This window comes from Rousettus aegyptiacus, unplaced genomic scaffold (assembly GCF_014176215.1).
Source record: "Rousettus aegyptiacus isolate mRouAeg1 unplaced genomic scaffold, mRouAeg1.p scaffold_m13_p_13, whole genome shotgun sequence".
NCBI lineage: Eukaryota > Metazoa > Chordata > Mammalia > Chiroptera > Pteropodidae > Rousettus > Rousettus aegyptiacus.
This window is the reverse complement of record NW_023416288.1, coordinates 33,773,888-33,795,265: the sequence shown is the minus strand read 5'-3', so window position 1 is coordinate 33,795,265 and position 21,378 is coordinate 33,773,888. Positions and strand designations below refer to the sequence as shown.

The following is a 21,378-nucleotide window of genomic DNA, read 5'->3' as shown; positions in this document are numbered from 1 at the left end:
AGCTCATGAAGCTTAGGTTTCCTTTAAGGTAATCCCCCAAATTATCCTTCACAGTTATAATAACCAATGGAAAAATAGGAAGGTGAATGGTTGTAGTCTTTAAAATTTTTGAATTATTCTAATTTGACAAATATTTATCGAGCATTTACTGTGTGCCAGGTACTCTACTATGTGCTGTGGAGGATTCCAGGATAAATGGACTCTTTTTCCTACCCTCAGGAAAGTTACTGTGTGTTGAAAGAGAAAGATAGTATATAACTACAGTACTGGAGAGAGTGTGGTAAATGCCATGATGAAATTATAAAGACCTGTGAGAGCTGAGAAAAAAAGGCTCCTCCATGAAGTGTTTCCTAATTTCCCCAAATGGCATTTGAAATGGAACTTGAGAGATGAGCGGAAAGTTAATAGAGGAGAAAGATCTGCTTCAGCTCCCATCCAAGATGACAAATCTCTTGGGAGTCAAAGGAAGAGTCTGAGACCCAAAGATGGCAAAAAGCTAAGCGAGGGAAGTTTTCTGGCCACAATTAGGCAGTTTTAGTTCTCAGGGTCCTAGCAATAATAATAAAATCAATAATTATTGCAACTGCATTTATTAAACACGAACTGTACCTCGGGAGCTCGACTCTTCACAAGCATGCTTTATCTCATTCACACCTCAAAACAACCCTTTGAAATAGGTGCTACTGTCACCCTGTTACCAGAAAAATATTGTGCCTTAGTGGGGACAGGTCACATGCGTGTCAGGGCTTGAAACCCATGGGTGGCTCTCTCAAGCCGTCATTGCCCCAGCACATGGCGAGAGGATCCTTCTCCTCACAGTTGCAACATTCATTCTTATCAACATTTCAGAGGCAAATAAAAAGAAGCACATCTCAAGCAGGACTGTTCAGCCAACTTGGCTGAGCAGGACCCTGCACCTGCCACACAATCCTTGAGATCCGGGGCTACCATCACCACCCTCAAAGAGGCATTTTCAGCTGAGCCTGATTAGTCGGTAATCTATTAGCCATAACAGATTTATTCAACCCAATCTTAAGATTCTAAAAATCATTACTTACACACTAGATCAGTGAATCGGAAGATACTCTGCCGAAGCCTTTATTATTGTCCTGTTTCTTCTTCAAAACCCACATCGACTCTTCAGCCTTCATGGTGCCTCCCCCTGACCACAGCACTCTGTCTCCTCAGTTTCACCCTCACGGCTCCTACCTCTAATATCATTTATATGGCACTATGGATAGTCCTCTGCTGCCGGAAGAATCCCATCTCCCAGCATCGTGTTTACTTGATTCCATTTCATGTCACCAGGAAGCAGATAATATGAAAACCAATGCTTTCAATGCTCCCTCAACTCTCACATTTTACCTTCCCCAAAGGAGGACTAAAGACTCATCGGTCATGTGGGAAGGGGGCAGGGTTAACTGTTAACCACCCTGTGTGGATCCAGGTAGAATGCTCTTAGGACCTACCTACCCCCGGCACTCACTTTGCACTTCGACTCACGTGAGCAGATAATGGAGCAGGCGCAGGCCCTGACAGGCCTGGTCTGTTCTCTGACCTACTCAGTCTCTCATCTGCACCTGCACGGGGAGGTCCAGGACATCCGGCCCGCCGGCTAGGTTTGGGGAAGAGGCAACCTTGCCACCTCCGCCAACCCGGCTGCATCACGAAGAAGCTGACGCTGGGCGTGGACCCCCACCTGGCTTCCTGCAGATGATCTCAACTGACGAGTAACTAGCAGTGTGTTAGCTACTGTGCACTCTCGATATATTTATGTGCAGGGTGTGTCCTCCCTCATCTTGAGCACAGAGCCAGTGTCGCACGGTGCGAAGAGCACTGGAGCGGGAGTCAGAAGACCCAGCTTTAGCCCAGGCCCTGCTTGGGAAGGTCGCTTGCCTTTTATCCTAAGCCTCAGTTTCCTTATCTGAAAGGTGGAAATTACAGTACTCATGTTCATCTCGTGGGGTAATGGTGAGAGTTAGAACAAATAATAGATGTAAGAGTAAATTGTAAAAAAGTGTTCTAAATGTGTGAGGGCTTACTATCATCATCATCATCATCATCATCATCATCATCATCATCAATAACAATTATATCATCTTACTACCAGGAAAGAGGGCTATCATGTATTAGATACCTGCCCTGCGTCGGCTGCTTTAAATACATTCGTGAACCTTGAGGTAATGTCTTGTTGGAAAGTTCCGTCCAACGGTCCCAGACTTTGCTGCACACTGGAATCACCTGCGGCTATTCAAAAAGTGCTGATGACTCCTGGCTCCCACCCCCAGCCATCTGACTCAATTAGCGTGGGGTGTAACCTGGCATTCGGACGGACTTTTAATAGATCTGCACACTAGTGACACAAATGTGTGATTTGGACATTATTGTCGCAGTCCTTTGACAGCTGAAAAGGGACATAGGCAGGTTTGGGTGAAATAAGATCTGAGGATTTATTTCTCACCTCCTCACTGAACTATTCCTAGACGTCCACAGCCCAGCTGAGCTGTCATGTCCTAGATCTGGGTGGTAGTGAGCTGGGACATCTGAACAGCTGTGGGACCCAAGAGCTGGGTGGTCACTTAGCCCAAGAACAAACAGTGACTGAAGGAATATAGATGTTCTTTTAACAAGCTCTCCAGTCCTCTAGTTGACCTCAGGGTCACCGTCTCATTCTTGTGGGGTGCATCAAATGTGGATATAATAATCGGGAGCCCCGGCAATCAATTTAATAGTACCAAACCCTGGCTTCCCTAATAAGGATGCCCAGAGCACACCCTGTAGCCAAACTCACATTTCTTTCACTTCCTGGCCCATTTTTTTCCAGTTTGGCTTAATTCTTTAAAAGTCTTCTATGAAAAACAGTTTACAGAATCTTTCCACTTAAGAATAAAACAAGTATAGATTCCTTTCTGTCAGTTTCTTAAGCAAAACTGTTGGTTCTGCAGGTTTAAACTCACTTCCTTTTAACTGAGATCTCTAAAGAATTTTGTAACAGCCGACTCTATAAATATGAAAGAGTCTGAGGTCTCTTTCAGACTCTGCAAACTGGCATCCACTGTTCTAAGACAGCACATAGAACATTTGATCACCCACCTTTTTTTTTCTAAGCCAGATCTTGTCTGTCTATACCTATTGACCTACTGCTTGACAATACAACATTCACCAGTTGTTTGGTGAGGGTGATGAAATTTTAAAAAGTTGGGAACTTTAGTTTATTTCCAAATCTGAAAGATTTCACATCATAAAAAATTCCCGAGTCTTTCCTCATTAAGCACATTGACACATCAATAGTTTGCTTGTGGGTGAGAATTCCACGAGGTGAGAGCATGAATTGCACAGACAACCACTTGGGAATATATCTTTCAGTCCTAGAAAAGACCTGTTGTCAGCATGTACACTGTTCTTCCCGCTCAGACGAAGACCTGGACGTGCCATTTTGTCCCCGGCAGTCAATTTTTACAAGTTCTATGTACCAGAGGGACCTAGAAATACAAAAGGACAACCCAGGAAGTGCCTTCAATTGCAATGGACTGTTTTACTATTTTTGATAGTCCGGAAGAAAGAAAATCAGATTTAGGACGTTTTCCTTGTAGTCAAAAACCCAAAGAAGAGAAAAGAAAAAGTGGAATGTCCCCTGGCATTCATGCTGCCTTGTTTGACAAGTCTTCATTTCCTACCACTCTTCACCTCATAATCTTAGCCATGTTTCTTTGAAGAGTAACGTGGCCAGCTCTGACATAGGAGGAAAGAAATCTTTGGTCCGAAAACTCTTCTCCAGGTGCAGAGATCCTTGCTTTGGAGCTGTCGTCCCTAAAAGGAGAGCCAGGGGAGGAGAGAGAAAGTGGTGAAGAGAAAAAAGGAAAAGCTGCCAGGTGACAGCTTTGGATAAATGGATCTGGAGCTTTCACATGAGGAAAGGGAAGCCATTCAGAGACATTTTTTACAAACTGGTACCTCACAGTCAGGGTAAAAGCATCTTCCATTTTATCTACAGGTCATTGTCAAACTGACATTGTGATTATTTACTATTTTATCCTTCCCTCTGGGCATCAGCTTTGATGCCCACATGGGAACGCAACAGAGACGGGAACTAACATGAACAGAATGCCTGCTCTAGGTCAACGTTGTTCTGGGTGTTTTATGTGCATCGTCTCATCTAATTTAACTGACTACTCCACCTCGACCCGTTTTACAGATGAGAAAACTTGGCCACAGAGAGCTTACGTGACTCAGTCAAGATCACACAGCCCGTAGGTGGCAGAGCTGAGACTCATATTCACTTGTGTCTGCTCTAGAACCTGTGTTTTTTCATGACACCTATATCAGTAAGAGTTTGGTTTGGTTTTGCTTCGTTTGAACAAGCTTAACAGAATTCATTCAACAGAATGAGGTCTGCCTTTCCCTGGATGAAAATATCTGCCTTCAAGGACACTGTGAGAATCAAATGAAATAAACTCAAAAGCACCTGAGGCACCGGAACAACATACTCACGGGTTCCTTCTCCTAGACGGCCAGCCTCGTGCTCTATGGTGCTCTATGGTGCTCTCTGGGACTCAGGCTGCATTTTTACAACTATCTTTCGAGATGGTTGTAAGTCCCATAAGCCTTCTCACTGCTTATACATCCCATGTGGTTGGTCAAAACAGTGGCAACTTGCTTAATTCCAAGACTTGCTCTGAATGACTTATAAGTGTAAAAAAAAAAAAATTAAATCACCCTTAAAAACAAGAACATGTCACTACTGAAGATATTCAAGAATACCTTGCTGACCCAAAGTATTTCCAGCAAAGGCTCCACCACTAGGATTACACTGGTCTTCCATGTAGACTACCATAAAGAGAACTGCGTTCATGTGCATGTATATTTTATTTTATTTTTTTTAATCAATCCTAAACCCTATACTTATGCCTCCAGGGGAATCGCAAGCTTTCCATTCCTGGAATGTTATTACCAGGGTGCTTTACTTTGAAGGAGAATATGTGTTAATTAATCATCTTGGGCTGTCATAAAATAGCATCAATTGGGTAGAGTAACAATATAAATTTATTTCTTAGAGTTCTGGAGGCCAGAAGTCCAGATAAAAGTGCCAGCTGATTCAGTTTCTTGTGAGAGCTCTCTTTCTGCATCCCAGATGGCTGCCTTCTTGCTATATCTTCACAGGGCGGGGAGAGGGGGAGGGGGAGAGAGAGAGAGAGAGAGAGAGAGAGAGAGAGAGAGAGAGAGAGAGAGAGAGAGAGAGAGAGAGAGAGAGAGAGAGATGTAGAGATCTCACCCTTTTCCTATAAGGCCAAAGTCCTATTGGATTAGTTAGTGCCCTCCACACTTATTACCTAATCTTAACTATCTCCTAAAGACTATCTATAGATACCCTCACATTGGGAATTAAGTCTTCAACATATGAATGGGAGGGCACAATTTAGTCTATAACAACGTTATAATATTTTAAACTCATTGCCTTTCTTTAACCAAGCACATTTTTACAATGGTATTTGGATTTGGGATCTTGCAAACACATAAATATGCATTCACTGACCTCAGAGTTGGGCTACTAATTGGCAAGATAACCCTTCCCAATATTTTTTTGCTTTCACATTTTTTCTAAAACCATAGGTACCTAACAATAGACTATTAATACCACCTTTGTCTTTAAATCGGATATTGTTTGATCTCTAATGCCGAAATCTTTGGAGCATCACCTCTCTTTAAGGGCAGGAAGAGGCAAATGAGAGAGATGCAAATTGACAAAAAATGTTTTTAATGTTTCTTTAAGGTCTCTCTTGTTAATGTCAATGTTTGCTCCCTTGTACCAATCAAACAAAATTACTGGTCTTGAGGACCCCCCAAGCATGAAAAGCTATAACAATAATCTGGACTAACTAAAGCTAGAGATGCAAGAGTCGATTAAGATTAATTTCCTCATTTAAAAATTATTTTGGTGGGGTGGGAAAGGGCACTTCGGTCCCGTCACCTCGGCGTACTCCCAGGCCCCACGCATGACCGACCTGATGACTGTGGCCACCCCTGCCCCTCCCTGTTCACCTCGGCTCAGGGCAGAGGCTGCAGCCTGCCCACCATGTTCCATCCTCTGAGGCGTAAAGAATATCTTGCTGACTCTTAATCATGAGAGGTTACATCTTCCTCTAGAGAAAAGATGAAAATCATCATTGAGTTTGAGTAGCAACCCCGTCTCCTCCACTTCACCCTTTCTTTGAGATGAGATGACCTGCGCATCCCTCTGACCAGCAGACCAGCAAGAAGCGTCTGCAGCTCAAAAGAAACACACAAACAACCGCATTCCCCAGATGAAGGGTCAATAGATTTCCTGAGCAGAAGAGCCTCTCCCTTGCAGGGCGGCTGGGTGCTTGGCATATGCCCCTGTTAGAAACTCCCCGTTTCTTCCCCAGCACTTGCCACTGTATTTAGCCCAACTTGTGCAGACCATCAGCAAGACACCCACTATTTCCCCCCAGTGGCTTCCTATTGTCCCCTGGCATGGGAGGGGGCCGTGCCAGACACATCCAGGCCTTTCCCTGGGCTTCCCTTTGCAAAACCCAAGAGAAAGATGCAGAGTAGGACAACAGCTGCAGTGCTGGCTCGTTCTTGACAAATGAGCTTGTCACTCTTCCTATTGATTAGCGACATTATGACATTTCCTTTCAAAAACACAGATGTGGCAGGGCTAGTGACAAGGCCATGGCTCTGGGTAGAAAAGAAGGTTTGCCATTTTGGGCTCTTCCCCCACCCCCCCTACATCTGTTCGGCTTCAGAGGGATTAATAAACTGAGGTTCTGACGGTGTTCAAAAGATTTGAAGTGGAAGTTGACACTCTTAGAAATATATATGAATAACCCGCCGCTGCAAACATGAAAGGGAGAGCACATGGCAGATCCGTCCGGGGCACCGCAGAGAGCGAGAGGGCGCTCTATGAGCTTAGACAATGAGGCCTCCCTCTACCCTGGCAGAGCCATGATGCTAGTCTCCTGACTGCATACATCAAGCCATGAAGGGGTCTGGCATTTCTGTCCCTTTACTTGAAATGCATGAAGGAAACGGGCGAATTGGCGCTTCACTGCCTCCTCGCCTCCAAAGGTGTCTTTAATCCCGCCCTGGCCCTGTGGGGCTGCCGGTGTGTTAGGAGGGGTACGCACTTAATTCCATTTCCTTCCCCTTGTACGAAGCATTCAGACAATAACATGTGCCTGCTCTAATTTGTGAACGTCTGTGGGGCACTTGCCCCAACCTACTCCCGAAGTCTAGCCCCATGCCAAGGGCGGGCGGAGGCAGGGGAAAGTGTTCTGAATAGCAGTCTATTTAAGTAAAAAGAGGAAAAGTGCATCTTTGCAGTCCAACATATGGTATATTTTGAGGTAAATTACAGGTAATTCATGAACATTTCCAGCAGCGAGATTGCCATCGTGGGATTCTTGTGTATCCCCATTACGTTCTATTCTCATTTTTGCGGTTAAAGGAATCTCTCAAGCCTTTGAAGCAGAAAAGGCAACACTGGCTCTGCACCATTTTGTCCCGCTAAGGAAAGTTATTATCCTGCTCACACACGGGACTGCTCCAGCAACTTGATTTAAGCAAAGCCGATGGAAAGCAGGCTGCGAGGGGGCCCGTGCAGCACGGGGCTTACAACGCGAAAGATCTGGGGGCTGGCAAGCACGACGGCGAAATCGGAAAACAAAATCTGAGCAAACTAGACACGGTCAGGCCAACGCTGTGGACTAACGAAGAAAAGAAAAGAAGAAGTCGCTTGGAGGGTCGGGAGAAGAAACGAAAGGAAGGAAAATACCGCCTGTTAGCCCTGGGGGTCGCCGATGTACATTACCACGAGCCAAAAGGGATGTGACCGATTTGTAATGTGTTTTTCTTCTCACGCGTGAGGCAGGAGATCTCTGTCCCAAGCAATCAGTACTCGCCTAACCCTCCGCATACACACACAACTGGTCACACTGTAACCATGCCGACTACCTCTCTCAATGTCAAGAATCCCCCATGGCTCCGATTACTCCCCCAGTCCAACAGCCTTGTAATTTACTCCTGTGACACGAATGTTCCTCTTCTGGGGACAAAACCTACATGTCCGATCCTGGGTTGCTGGAAAACATGTAGGGGAGGGGGAGCAGGGGAGGAAGGAAGGATAAAACAAGCGTTCGGCATGCTTGGCCCCTCTGCGCTGTTCGAGTGGCCTTTGTGTCTGGACCGCCTGCAAGAATTACGCAACTTCCAACGTCTCCTTCACATCAAAGAGCTTCTGGAAGAGCTCTCCAAGCTCTGAGGCTGAGCTGCCCTGTGCCTCCCCTACCCTCGTCCTAAATCAAGCTTTTATCTGCTTTCCCATCGGAACTGATGCTAAGTGTCCCTGACACACACATCCTCCAAATAATCTGAACTTGATCTGAGGCTTTCGGCCCTCTCGACTCAAAAAAAAATTGCCTATGATTTGCTTGGCAGCCATCCACTTCGGCATAGGCAATTGTGGGCAGAGATGTTGATGTTCGCGAAGGAGCAGTTGGCATGGCAACACAGAGTTCAAAGGGAGGACCCTCGGTGGTATCAGAATAGGGGGGAGTGATAATGTATTGAAGACTCGTGTCTTCTTGAGGAGGGACGGGAGCAAGCCGAGTGATTGGGGGGCAGGGGTCGAGGTGGCCACATGGGCAATTCGTTATTACAGTTATGTCTGAACTATGCATTTACTTGGCATTTGGGGGATCTACTAGCTTAATAGGAACTGTGCACAACAGGGTTCTTGAAGACTGTATTTGGCCTCAGCTCTATAGTACAGAGCTGAATAACCTTAACCTCATTCCTCATCTATAAAATGAAGGGGTTGAACTAATAAAATCCAACATCCTTTCAATTGCTACAATGCTCGGATTCAATTACTCTAAGCAATCCAGGGCCTCTTTGGATCCATCAGATGGTAAACCGACATGGACCACATTCTATGCATCAAGGCCTTGCGAGACGGAGGAAGTGGTGGGCATCCACGAACACGGACTCAGACATCCACGAAACAAGTGCACCTGGTCAGCTCTGGGCATTGCTCAAGGTGCCGAAAGGATGAAAAAGACAGACAAAGCCCCTATTTTCAGCGAACGTGCATTTTTTCAGGAGAGACAAACATTATACAAATAAACACGATGGATCATTTAATGGTGGTTGAGGGAAGGGCCACTGTGTGGAAGATGGCACGTTACTGGAAAACCCCTCGGTGGTCGGTCTAGGTGGTCCAGGTGGGCGGGGGGATGTTAGGGAGGCTTCTCCGCATAAGTGGTATTTGGGATAAGATCTGAAGGATGAGTAGGAGTTAATTAGACGAACGGGGAAGGAGAAGGCTTTGCAGACAGGGGGAAAGGCATGCGGAGCTTGGAAGGTGGAAGGAACTCAGCTGAGCTGGGGAGGTGGCATGGCCCCTTCGGGCCCTGTCAGAAAGGCCGTATTCGGCTGTTCTATTTTTAACCTAAGAGCAACAAGAGGTCATTGAGAGTTTATAAACAAAGTTGGCTATTCAGATTTACATATTTATTTTTATTTTATTTTATTTTTTACACCTATAGCACCCGGTCTTCCAAGGTGGTCTCCCATCCAAGTACTAACCGGGCCTGACCCTGCTTAGCTTACGAGATCAGACGAGATCGAACGAGATTGGGTGTGTTCAGGGTGGCATGGCCGTAGACAAGATTTACATTTTTAAAAGATCACTCTTGCTACATCGTGGAGGACAATGGCAATCAGAGGACTGAGGAGGGTAGTGCTTAGATTTCAGAGATGAGAACATCCTCAAGATAATTGTAAATGATTCGGGAATCAAATTTCTCTTACTTTAGGCTACCTATTTTGACAGTTGAAACCAATTCAAAAAACAATTTCACGATCTTTTCTTCTTTGCTTTGCCTGGGTGGACACATCCTATAATGACTTTCCTGAACCCCAGTTGGTGGAAACTGCCAAGAGAATTTGTGTGACCAGTGGTGAATTGTTATTGATCTATTATTCTTCCAGTGTACCTCCACTGGCCTGCAGACATTTCCCATTCCAAGCGGGGTGGGAGTTGGGGAAAAGGATGTATAAAACATTCGTTTTAAAACTCTAAAATGCTTCCTCCTAAAATTCAGAAACATCTACACAGCTGTCCATAGAGTTGAACCCAATAATATGTCTACTTTGAGATGGAACAAATCTCAGCTTAAAAAAAAAAATGCAAAACTTATGCCTGGAAAGATTTATTTTCATACCAACGCTCACTGGGTGTTTGGAGGGTTTCAGAGTGCCCGTTGCAAGGAGACGTTCTGGGCACCAAGGTTTTCAGGGTGGGAACAACTCGAGAGTCGGCGAGGTGACCAGTTCCGGACCCCTGGGGGACAGGAGCGGCGCAGGGGGTGGGTAGCAGAGAAGACCCTTGCCCCTTTTCTCGTGTCATCATTTAACAAATGACGAAAGAGAGATTTAGGCGGTCTCCTCGATCTGCCCACAGCACGGCTCTCATGCATTCACAGGTACCCTCTCTGTTGCGCTGCCCAACTGATCCCAAGGGAGGGAAAAGATGGGGAGGAGCTCAGAGAAGGGAGCCTCACGCTTCCAGCCACTGCCTCCCTTCCAGTGGGCGCACCCTCTCTCTCTCTCTCTCTCGTTCCTGCCTCCTCCTTTCCCACTCCTGGAGGGAGGCCACAGGGAAAGATTTATGAAGAAAGAAAAGCTCTCTAACCCCCCTATAAACTTTATGGGCCATGTGGACATGTACAAATCAGATAGAAACATGATGTCCAGGGCCCGAGTTCTGTAAATAGTGATATCACTGAGGAAAATCTCCAGGAGAATCTGGTTCCCGAGAGAGAGAACAGACGAGGGTCCTGAAAACCGCGTGTGAAGAATGATGAAAGCTGCTTTGAAGTGAGGCCCGGGGCCTGTGGCGTTTTCAGCAGCTTTTCCCCTGCAGCCCTTGGAATCTTAGCTGCAATAAAAAGATACCGAAGGAAAACAGCTGGGCTGGGCGGATTCGTTGAAGCATGAGCAATGTGTGGCCCGGCAGAGACCGGGGCTCGGCGGTGGGAAAGCAGGTGTGATGAGAAAGGGGACCCAGGGGCGGTGTTCGGAATTAGTGTGTGAGGCCCACCAAGGTTTCCCCGTACACGTCGAAGGCCAGCAAGGTTACAGGGTGCTTCAACCAAATTCCCTCTTTGGGTGCACACCCCAGGCCCGTTGGGTAACGAGAAGTTTTAGCGTACCCATTTTTGGATGAAGAAGTTAGTGTGTTGACTTTGGCTAAAGGAAAGCCAGAGAGAAGTTACACTGTCTGGGCAGTGTCAAAGATGGGGGGGGGGGCGGTCTAAAGATAAGATAGGGGCTCTGAGCCCAGTTCTACCTCTGCCTGTGAGTGTTCTCATCTGTGTCCACATTCAAGAAGGTTCTGTGACAGAATCGATTGCCTGACACTTCAGAAAACAGTAGGGAGCATTCTCACTCATTGATTCCAGCATTATTACTGGGGTCCAGAGACTCTTCGGTTAGAATCATCCTTCACAAGTGCCATTAAAGTAGGTAGCAGCCAGCTCCCAAGAGGCCCGCTTCTTGGCATTCATACCCTCAGGCAGCCCCTCTCACATCATATCAGGGTTAGTCTGTGTGTCCAAGAGAATATGGAAAAGGGGATGGCATGTCATTTCAGAGACTTGGAAGACTGTGGCCCCCATCTTGGATCCTCTCTCTGCCCCTCCGCTCATCCTTTCCCTCTCTAATTACTTGCTCAATGTACAGCCCGCTCGCACACTGTGAAGATAGTTATGTAGCCTCCTGAAAGGTCCCCATGGCAAGGAACTGAGTTCTCTAGTCAACAGCCAGTGAGAAACTGAGGCCTTCCAACAACCACATGAACGAGCTTAGAAGTGGATCCTTCCCCACCCAAACCTTCCCCACCCAAACTTCAGATGAGTGCAGCTCCAGCTGAGAGCTTGACTGCAACCTCATGAGACACCTTGAATCAGAACCCCCAGGTGAAGTTGCCCCCTAAGTTCCTGACTCCCTGACACTGAGATCAGAAAGGTTTGTTGTTTTAACCTGCTAAGTTTGAGGGCAGTTGTTTACACATCAGCAGAAAACTAATATAATGTGTACGCCACAGCATTTCAGCTCTGAGACACCAAGGAAAAAATGGCAGACGAAGAGGATTGTTATAATCTCTAATAACTTTGTTGCTAAGAAAAATGCTTGACAAAAACATTACATTGTAAAGAGTGCCATGAAAGAAATGCTTTCCATATATAGATTACAATATTACTGATAAAACCAAGTAGGCATTCTGCTAAGAACCAAGAATACTACACAGCAAAAAAATACAAGCACTATGATGGAAGACAACTTAGAGACCTGAGCTGAATCACGAGTATGAGTAGGGGAGGAGAAGACAGGGAGGGAAATAAGCAAAGGTAATAAGGAAAGAAGCGACAGAGTATATATGAAGAATGAGAAACACTTCAGTATGACTAACACAAAGCAGAAAATAACATGAGATGAAGCTGGTTTGCCAAGGGGACATCACCCTGGACCAAAGGAGACAGCAAACAACGGATACCCAGCTGAATCAGTTGCTTCAAGAGAAGATCAGATGGGGATTCAGATAGTTCATTTATAACTGTGATGTCCACTGTTGTAGTCACTAGCCACAATGAGCTATTTAAATTTAAATTAATTAAAATAAAAAGTTTAAATCATTTCAAGTGCTCACTAGCCACACATAAATTATGCTGTCATATCTGATGGTGCGGATATATAGAAAACAATCATTACAGAAAGTTTTTTTGGACAGTTTTCATATACAGTATCACTAGATAATGTCACGAGTATATATTGAAATGTTAAGACAAGTTGTGAAAAATATCTCTGCAAGCATCCCATTAGACGATCTCCAATACAACCTCGAGTAGAAAAATGCTACCTAGGCATCGAGGCTTAGGTGAAACCTCTGGAGTGTAATTGTGACGTGATTTTTCAGGTGCCTTCCTTGTACTCTTGGGTGTCTACATTTCTTAAAGGTAAATAACTGCATAATAATAACTATACAAATGTGCTTACTATTGCGATTTTATGTATACGGGTGAATTTCATCAGAAAAACTACCCATGGTATATTTTCCTCCACTGAAATTGTTGGTATTTCACAGAGCAACAGCATCCTGAAGAACATAATTGGAGAAATGTTTATAGGCCATCAGGAATTTGAGGAGAGTGATATGACTAGCTTTGCCATTTTGTAGATTTTGCGAAAAAACATCGAGCAGGTTATTTTCAGGCAAGGGTGTTCATTAAAAAGTAAACATTTGCCACAGAGTTCAGAGCTCCCTCAATAGCTCATCTAAATATCTAAATCCAGGTTTGGATGACTCAAGAGGCTATACCCCTGAGTAGACAGCCATACTGATCCAGAAATTTCTGAAAATGTCTGTCTAAACATAGACGAGACAATGCAATGTCAAGTAAACGTACTGGAATTGATGTCCCTCTTGCCTCCAGAACACAGAAATTAAATAATTCTAGTCAATTATTGAGGACCATTTATGATCCGTGCTCCAAATAGACATGATACATACATAGTCATATATGGTTTAATATAATGCAATTTCATAACATCTCTATGAGAGAGATATTATAATCCCCCTTTAAATAAAGAAAATGAGAGTTCTAATCTGCTCATGGTATGACTCAGACTAAGGATTCACAATTAGGTACATACATCTGATTTCAACGCTCATTCTCTTGCTCTGTACCACCCAGCTCATACCTATGAAATGAAATGCTGACAGTTCAAACGGAGAGAGAAGGAAAGGATAGTTTGCATCATTTTCTTTTTGTTCTGTGACTTATTTCCGTACGCTTAATATTTACCTAAAAATTATCTGCCGTAAGTTTGTTGATTTTGTTCCAACACCCGCTTCTTACCTCTGGCACTCTCAGTGACAGTCTCTTTGTAGTGTACTACTCACCGACACCCCACGTACGCCCCCTGTATGTCACCCTAATGATTTCACCGAGTGAATAACGCCAACCCAGGTTACTGGAGATACTTTGGGAACGGCCGATCGCCATGTTGGACAACCCGCCAATTCCATTTCCGACTCAGGGCTGTCGCGGCAGACCCGGAGGCTGCCTCCCTGCGATCCCCCTTGTAACTCTGCATCTTTGGCTGCTCCATCCAGCTGCCGGCTGGTTGCAATTTGCCTTAGGCAGTCTGCTGCAATTTCCCATGTCCCAATCTTATCCTCCATTACGAAAAAAAAAAAAAAAGATGGGAAATATAATGGGCTGAAAGAATTCCGATAGCAGATGCCAGACATCAAATTACACAGGTAGTAATCACACAGATTAGGAAACATAATGAATACAATATTCAAGCTGCACGCAGACAACGATTTTTTTTTTCAGTATGATCCAAGCTTCTCGTTAATAAAATGGAATAACAATTTTCTTCTTATTAAAGCTAAAGCGATCTCTATTTTCTAAAAGGACACATGTCACCCAGACGTCTGGGTTGAAATGATTCGAAAGTAAATACGCGCAGGACCAAATGGACCGATCGGCATTTCGGCTGACTCTTCCATTTCAGATTGTGTTGCTGTTATCGTTCATCAGGGGATGGTTTGGAAGTTTCACCTAATGTTTCTGAGACCTTTTCAGAAACAAAGGTATTATTTACAACGTGTCAAGCACAGAAACGTGCTGAGCTGGGAATCAGGAGACCTGGCTTTTAGTTCCGACTTCCGCTGTTAGGTTTGGTGACCTTGGATGTATAGAGTGAGGTACAGGATGAGGCGGTGGCAGTGCTCCACCCCGGGGGTGAGGAATAAGGGGTGAATTGCATGTAGAAAATTTCAAACAATAATAGAATTAACTAATGTCAGTCAGCCCTGCATTACCTCGCTCCATCCATACTCGACAACGTCAATAACAAAATGTTCCTCCTCCCCCTCAGATCTCTTTTTGGTCTAAGTTTTAAGCAACTGATGAAAAGAAAAAGAGTGAGAGAGAGAGAGAAAGTGAAATTATATATATGTGTATGTATATGCCTCAAAAAAGCACACTTTATTACTTCTATTTTAATAAGCATTGTATTCTACATGGAAGTCAATGTAAAAAACTCCCAGGTGACAGAGTTGGGCTCCGGCAAATGTGAACTCAACTACATGCTATGGGGATCTGTTCGGAAAAAGTCTGCAGTGACTTAGAATCCTTCCAGTTTGTTTTGAGCTCAGTTTGCGTCCTCAGCCCCATCCTGTTACAGACTCCTAAACAGCAGATTTGGTTTGAACAGCACTAGCAAGTGATGACAAAGACAGAAAACAGAACTTGGTTACCTCAATTCTGTCATTTTATGTGACTATTTGGCACTTTTATTCATTTAAAATTTACAAGAGTGAAACAGTATGCCTTTGTGAGGTGTAAGATTTTTATTTGGTAAGTGCAAATTTTAGTTCATTAATGAAATATTTAACTGAATTTCAATCATATTTTTCCGTTGAAATTTACCTTTTGAAAATTTGTAATCGTTTTACGACTGAAGAAAAATCAACAAAACAATAATGATTACTGATTATGCATATTTATTACCAAAAATAATTTGTTGCATAGAGAAGGGAGGTGTTAAATTGGTCCACTGGGGGTGTGGAATATGCTAGGTACACACAAGAATGTGAGCGCACCCATTTAGGGTCCCTTTCTCAGATTAGAAGCAGCATTTCCCAAGGAGCCGGAAGTCCATAGGTCGCCAGTTCCTTAGTTCCCCGGGCCCTTCCATGAAATTAGGGGTCCAACAGATATGGGAAGTGCTTCCTTCCCGGAACCCTCTTGGGGGTTAAAATATGTGCATTACTGTATTCAAAGCTATGAGCAATCCAGTGGTGCAAAAAAAACCTAGAAATGTCTTTAACTTGGTTTGTCCCAATGCCCACTGGACCTTTTGGTTTTATTTTGGAGAAAGGGTTGGCGAAGGATGATGGGAGGCAGGGGAGAGTCGTCAGTGGATATCAGGAGAGGGAGACGTCTACTTTCATCACATGGAACTGCAGAGTTCACTTCGGCGTAGACCAGTGGTTCTCAAACTTGGCTGAACATGGGGCTTCCCGGGGGGAACAAGCTCTTTGAAACCTCCACGCCGGGGCTGCGCCCCAGTACATTCAAGTCAGAATCTTTGGGGGCAGACCCGGGATCAGTATTTGGAAACTACCAGGTGATTCTGGTGTGTAGATGAGTCTGAGAACCTGCAGGTTTGATCGCCTTAGGGTATTTCTCGGATCATAAGCAGTAAGGCCCCGGGACCTTCCATTCCCCACCGTATTCCACTCCCGTTCACAGATGGTGATAGGAAGCAGGGGGGAAGGGACGACGTGACCTTTCGGCCTCAGTCAGGCAAGGGAGCAGGCCACGACGCCTACCGCCCAGCCCACCTCCGTGACCTGGACCGGCAAGGCTGCCTGGGGCCTGTCAGAAAGAGGATGCCATTAATAATAATAAAAAACAAATGGCTCCTTTAGCCCTAAACCCCCCAGAAGTTGAAAAATGGGAGATTTGTGCATGAAGATGGTACCCAGATGCCTTGAATTGTAAGAAAACCAGGGCAAGATAAAAAATACAGCTGGTGTCTCCATTTCTAGGCTGATTTGTCTATTAACCTCCTGGAATTCTGAGGGGTGCTTCATTGAGCTTGCTTCTCTCCATCGCCCACACAGGCCCTGCCTCTGGGACACAACGCGCAAGGCTTTTCATTAAAAAGTTAACATTTGCCACAGAGTTCGGCGCTCCCTCAGTATCTCATTAAAAGAGAAAAACAGCTCGGTTTCAATGAGGCAAATGTCGCAGCAAGATAAATGCTAACATTTTCTTGAAAGCCACTGTAATTATCCAAAGAACGACCCCACCATCCCGCCCTTCGCTCCCAGGTCTTGCTCTTCCCAAGATCCGCTCCAACTGTCCTTATTCGGCAAAGCATCCAGGGTGCTCTTCACTTCCGCCGCCATGTGGGCCGCATCGCCACCGGCGGTGGACGACCGTGAGCTTTAGCCGCTGGCAAAGCCGGGTCCGGTGTCCTCAGGAACACACCTGCCCACTAGATCCGACTTCACCAACTGCTTCCAAGCTGAGCCGCTGTTCTTTGCAACCAGACTTAGGAAGTAGAGATCCAAACTGGGAAGCCAGTCGCCCCCAAAGGCTCCTGGGTTCACGCATCACCCTACTGCACGAGAAGGGTCGGGCTTCGGGAAGAGGTCATCCTCAAAGGCAGCCCGAGGTCAAGCGAGACCTGCTTCCACCATGAGCTCGCCTATTGACTGCAGAGTCAAAAACACTCATGAGTACTTCCCAAAGTATTTTCCAATGACTATTAAGAGAAGCCACACATGAAAGGGTTTCTGTGATATGTAAATTTGAGAAACGCCAGGTTAAACAAAATTAGGCAGGATTGTTATTACAGGAGTTCTCACCGCAACTAAGGAACATGGTGAATATTCACTAAGGAGCTAGAATAAGGGGGTCAGAATAAGTAGCATTCCCAGACTTATTTGACCACGAAATGCTTTTTATTCCAGAACGCGTGTTGAAAAATGAGGCCCTGGAACTGCAGAGTGGCAGCGCAGTGCCCTCCCGAGCTTCGGGTTCCTTACCTGTGAAATGGGTGTAAAAGGGCAGCTCTCAGGATCGTTTTAATGACCACTCACATGAAGTAAATGCATGGAAATCACTTAGAACGGTGCTCGGCACAAACGTTACCCCTAACCTGAGTTTAAATTCTGGCTCCTTATTATTAGCTGAGCAACACAAAGCACGTGACTTAGGCACTCAGAGTCTCGGCTTCCTTATCTGTAAAATGGAGATACCGTTAGTCTCTGACTCAGAGTTTCTAAGGATTACAGTGACACGGTACACTTAAATTTGCCCGGCAAACTTTTGTCACAAAGGCAGCGCTCAAAAGCTGCTAGCTCAGAAACGTGGAAAAGCACCTCCATGTTTAGCGAAGGACAACTCCATATTTCAATGAATTTGAAACTCAATAGACTGAGTCTCATCGACTCAGTCTATTGAAAAGAACACAATTTACATTCTAAAACTTGACCAGGAGCTGGGCCTTATTTTCATACAGCAATTCTAAAATTGAAGGGGTTCGTAGATACCATGTTATATTTAGTCCGGCAAAATAAAATAAAGGAAAATAAACGCAGCGTTATTGTGGATGTTTAAAGAAAGTACTTATTTCTGAACTACAAATTCAGAAATAATCAAAGCTGATCTCATTCATATCTAAATTGCAAAAGATCTCTGACTTACCATACACTATCAATCTTTTTTTTAAAGGATTTGAACATTTTTGGTAACTTTAAGAAAAAGGGATCGGGAATTTATTTTCAGCTTTATCGAGGTATAATTAACTGGTATACAGAAAATTTCACACAGTCAATGTAAACAATTTTGCGCACTTGGACATGTATACACGCCCATGTTACGATCACCACAATCTATAAACAATATAAGGATGCAGGGTTTTTGAAAGCTATTGCAAACTTAAATGGAACAAGCATCCACAGATTCTCCATGCATCTGATTTCATTTCTAATCTCATTCTTCTCAATGCAAAATAAAGAAGTTAATAAGTCTTGATGAATAGGAAAGTTTAGACAGGCCCATAGACTACTGTTTTTGCCATTATATTTCTAGGTGTCATTCTCTCTACTTAAACCACCCTAAATCTCAATATATTGCACTGCCAAAGTTTTTTGGAAAAGAAAAATTATAGATTAAGCCACTTGGAAAATCTAATACTCCACCATTTTAAACACACACACACACACACACACACACACACACACACACACAACCAGAGCAATTACATGTAGCCACATTTTCTACTAAATTAGAATTTAAGCAATGATTTGATAACATTTTCCTAAGCTCTTCAAAAAAAGTTCGTTTGCATTTTTTGCAAGAGGAAAAAAAGTTCGTTTGCATTTTTTTGCAAGAGGAAAGAAAGGGGGAAGGTAGATGGGGAAAATTTTTAAATCATTTCTTCAGTTTAATTAATTAATTAATTAAAAGAAAAGAATCAAGACATAAGAAATCTATGTTCCACTGGAATCAAGCAAACCCAAGCAGAGTTCCAGATAGGACTCAAGACCTGTTTCGTATTTATTTTGAACAACTTGCCGTCTGGTAATATTTTTCTGTTCTATTTTTAATGGCTATAAAGCTTCTATCACATGGAGTAATTATCTTTAATTTGAAAAGGAGAAAGGAAATTCCATGAGAAGAACTACATGAAACACTGAGTGTGCAGGTGCCAGAAAATATTGTTTTCTTTAGTGGAGATGAGATCGCAAAAAAATATGGCTTTTTACAACTCATATACTCAAGTTTATTTATAGACGCTATGACACTCACTCTTGAACTCCTTATTTAATCACTAACAGAAACATTGAAAGGGAATTAGGGTGGTGAAAAATATTTTTAAATGGTATATTCTCTACAGCAATCTCATTTTTTCTTAGTATTATCAGCTACAACTACCCCGGGGGGTGGGGGGAGTCAGGAGGCAATTTAAACCACAACAAAAAAAAAGCATTTTAAATTTCTCAGGGGCAAGCTGCACTCCATCTTGAAGGAAACTGGAAGGGATATCAAAGAGAATTTATTGTCCAATGACCACCCCTAGTTATTTAGTGAAAGCTGTAAGAGGAAAACACAGCAGCAGTTGAGAGATCTAATGTAAACTTTCTTTAAATGTGGACGATGGAGAGAGAGCTTGAGATTTGGCTAATTTTAGGCTTTGGGATCTCAGATATTTTTGATAACAAGTAACTCATTGCTGTCTTTTTAAATAAGTCATATTAAGCAATTATACCAGGTTCTTATGATTACGTTTGAAAGGGCAAAATTATAACCTCACTAATGGTAAATCCCATTCAGTGAGGCTAAGAGTTTCTTAAGAGTGGAATCAAGAGTCATTATTCCTTTCCACTTATGGAAAATATGCACTAACTGAAAACCAAAGAGGAAAGTAAATAGTGCTTTCCTGTCTACGAGGCAGTCTTTTCCCAAAAGAAAAAAAAAAAAAGAATCTAGAATACAAAATGCTATTGTTTACTTCGATCGAAGTATCTACAATATGTATCTACACCTCAGAGGCTCCTTCATTATCAAACAGGGAGCTCCTTAAGTGAAGTTGAGTTCGCCATGTATATTTTTGGCTCAAATCTCAATGTCCAAAGTCGATGTTCTCTGTGGGAGGGTGGTTTATAAAGATTTAGCCCAGAAAGGGTGATGGAATAAATGACTTTAATGCAAAACTGTTAACGGTGGAAGTTTTTCACACACGCACTGATAAATAAAAGGAATTTTTCAGGATACCTAGCCTCTCTGAATGAAGGAGAGTGGGATGGAGAAAGAATGTAGACGGGGAACAGAATATTTGTACACATTCCTCGTAGACCCACTTCGGGTTTCTCTGCTTGGTTGATGAGGCACGTGAGGGGGCCATGTCCCTGTGCTTAATTTTTCCCTGATAGAGACAGTGAGTGCAAAACAGCCCAAGACCACCCCCCGCCCACTCCTGGCAGCTGCTGAACTTCTGATATGAACAAGATCCACTGTGGAACCCCAGACAAGCGAGTCCCAGAGGCTGATGGCCCTGTGATATTTCAACGCATTGGTTTTCCTTCTGCTGACCCATGACATGGGCAAATAAAGATAACCTTCACCAAGAAATACAAACTGTTCCCAGGGCGCCACTTGGGAGATTCTGGCAAAAAGAACAAACGTCCCGCTAGCATTAGCTGCCATTGTCACGAACGTGAGGACAGAGGAGCGTCAGCTACAAGCTGTAGATGAAAAATTCTGGAAACCCGACAGCTGATATCAGTTATCTGATTGCAGAGCAGGGCTGGCGAAAGCGCCACACAAAATCTCTTTGTTACCCAATTCGGATGAATGGTTTTCTCAGCTTTGTTTCTCATTAAACATTTAGAAAAAGATTTTTCTAAGTTTTGCCTATTTAGTTGTTTTTTGTTTTCTGGCTTAACGTATGACACACTTTCTAATAAAAATCACACCACATTAAACAGGCTGTGTCGAGTGTGCTGCAGTTAGGCTCGCTTTGCTGGTGTTATTTTAAGTGTCTGTTCTTTGAATTCCCTTGGAATTTAGGCTGTTAACTCCCACGAATACAAACAGACCTCCCAGGCCTGCAGCTACACACGCTGTGTATTCATTAAAAGGCAACTGACTTCTAGACGCTGCACAGAGGGCTGTATTTTGTCCCTGAACACTTGAGCTCCTGAACATACTTGTTGGAAAATGTCTCTTAAAATATATAGTTTAGCCGGACAGACTAAAAATTCTG

At 43.9% G+C, this 21,378-nt stretch overlaps 1 long non-coding RNA gene and 1 pseudogene across 1 annotated transcript in view; both read right to left on the bottom strand.

Annotated features, from left to right (window-relative positions):
* LOC107518130 overlaps window positions 1–21,378 on the bottom strand; it is a 389,106-nt gene that overhangs the window by 185,070 nt on the left and 182,658 nt on the right. The gene's annotated exons all lie outside the window — the stretch shown is intronic.
* LOC118611080 lies at window positions 9,558–9,686 on the bottom strand (annotated as a pseudogene).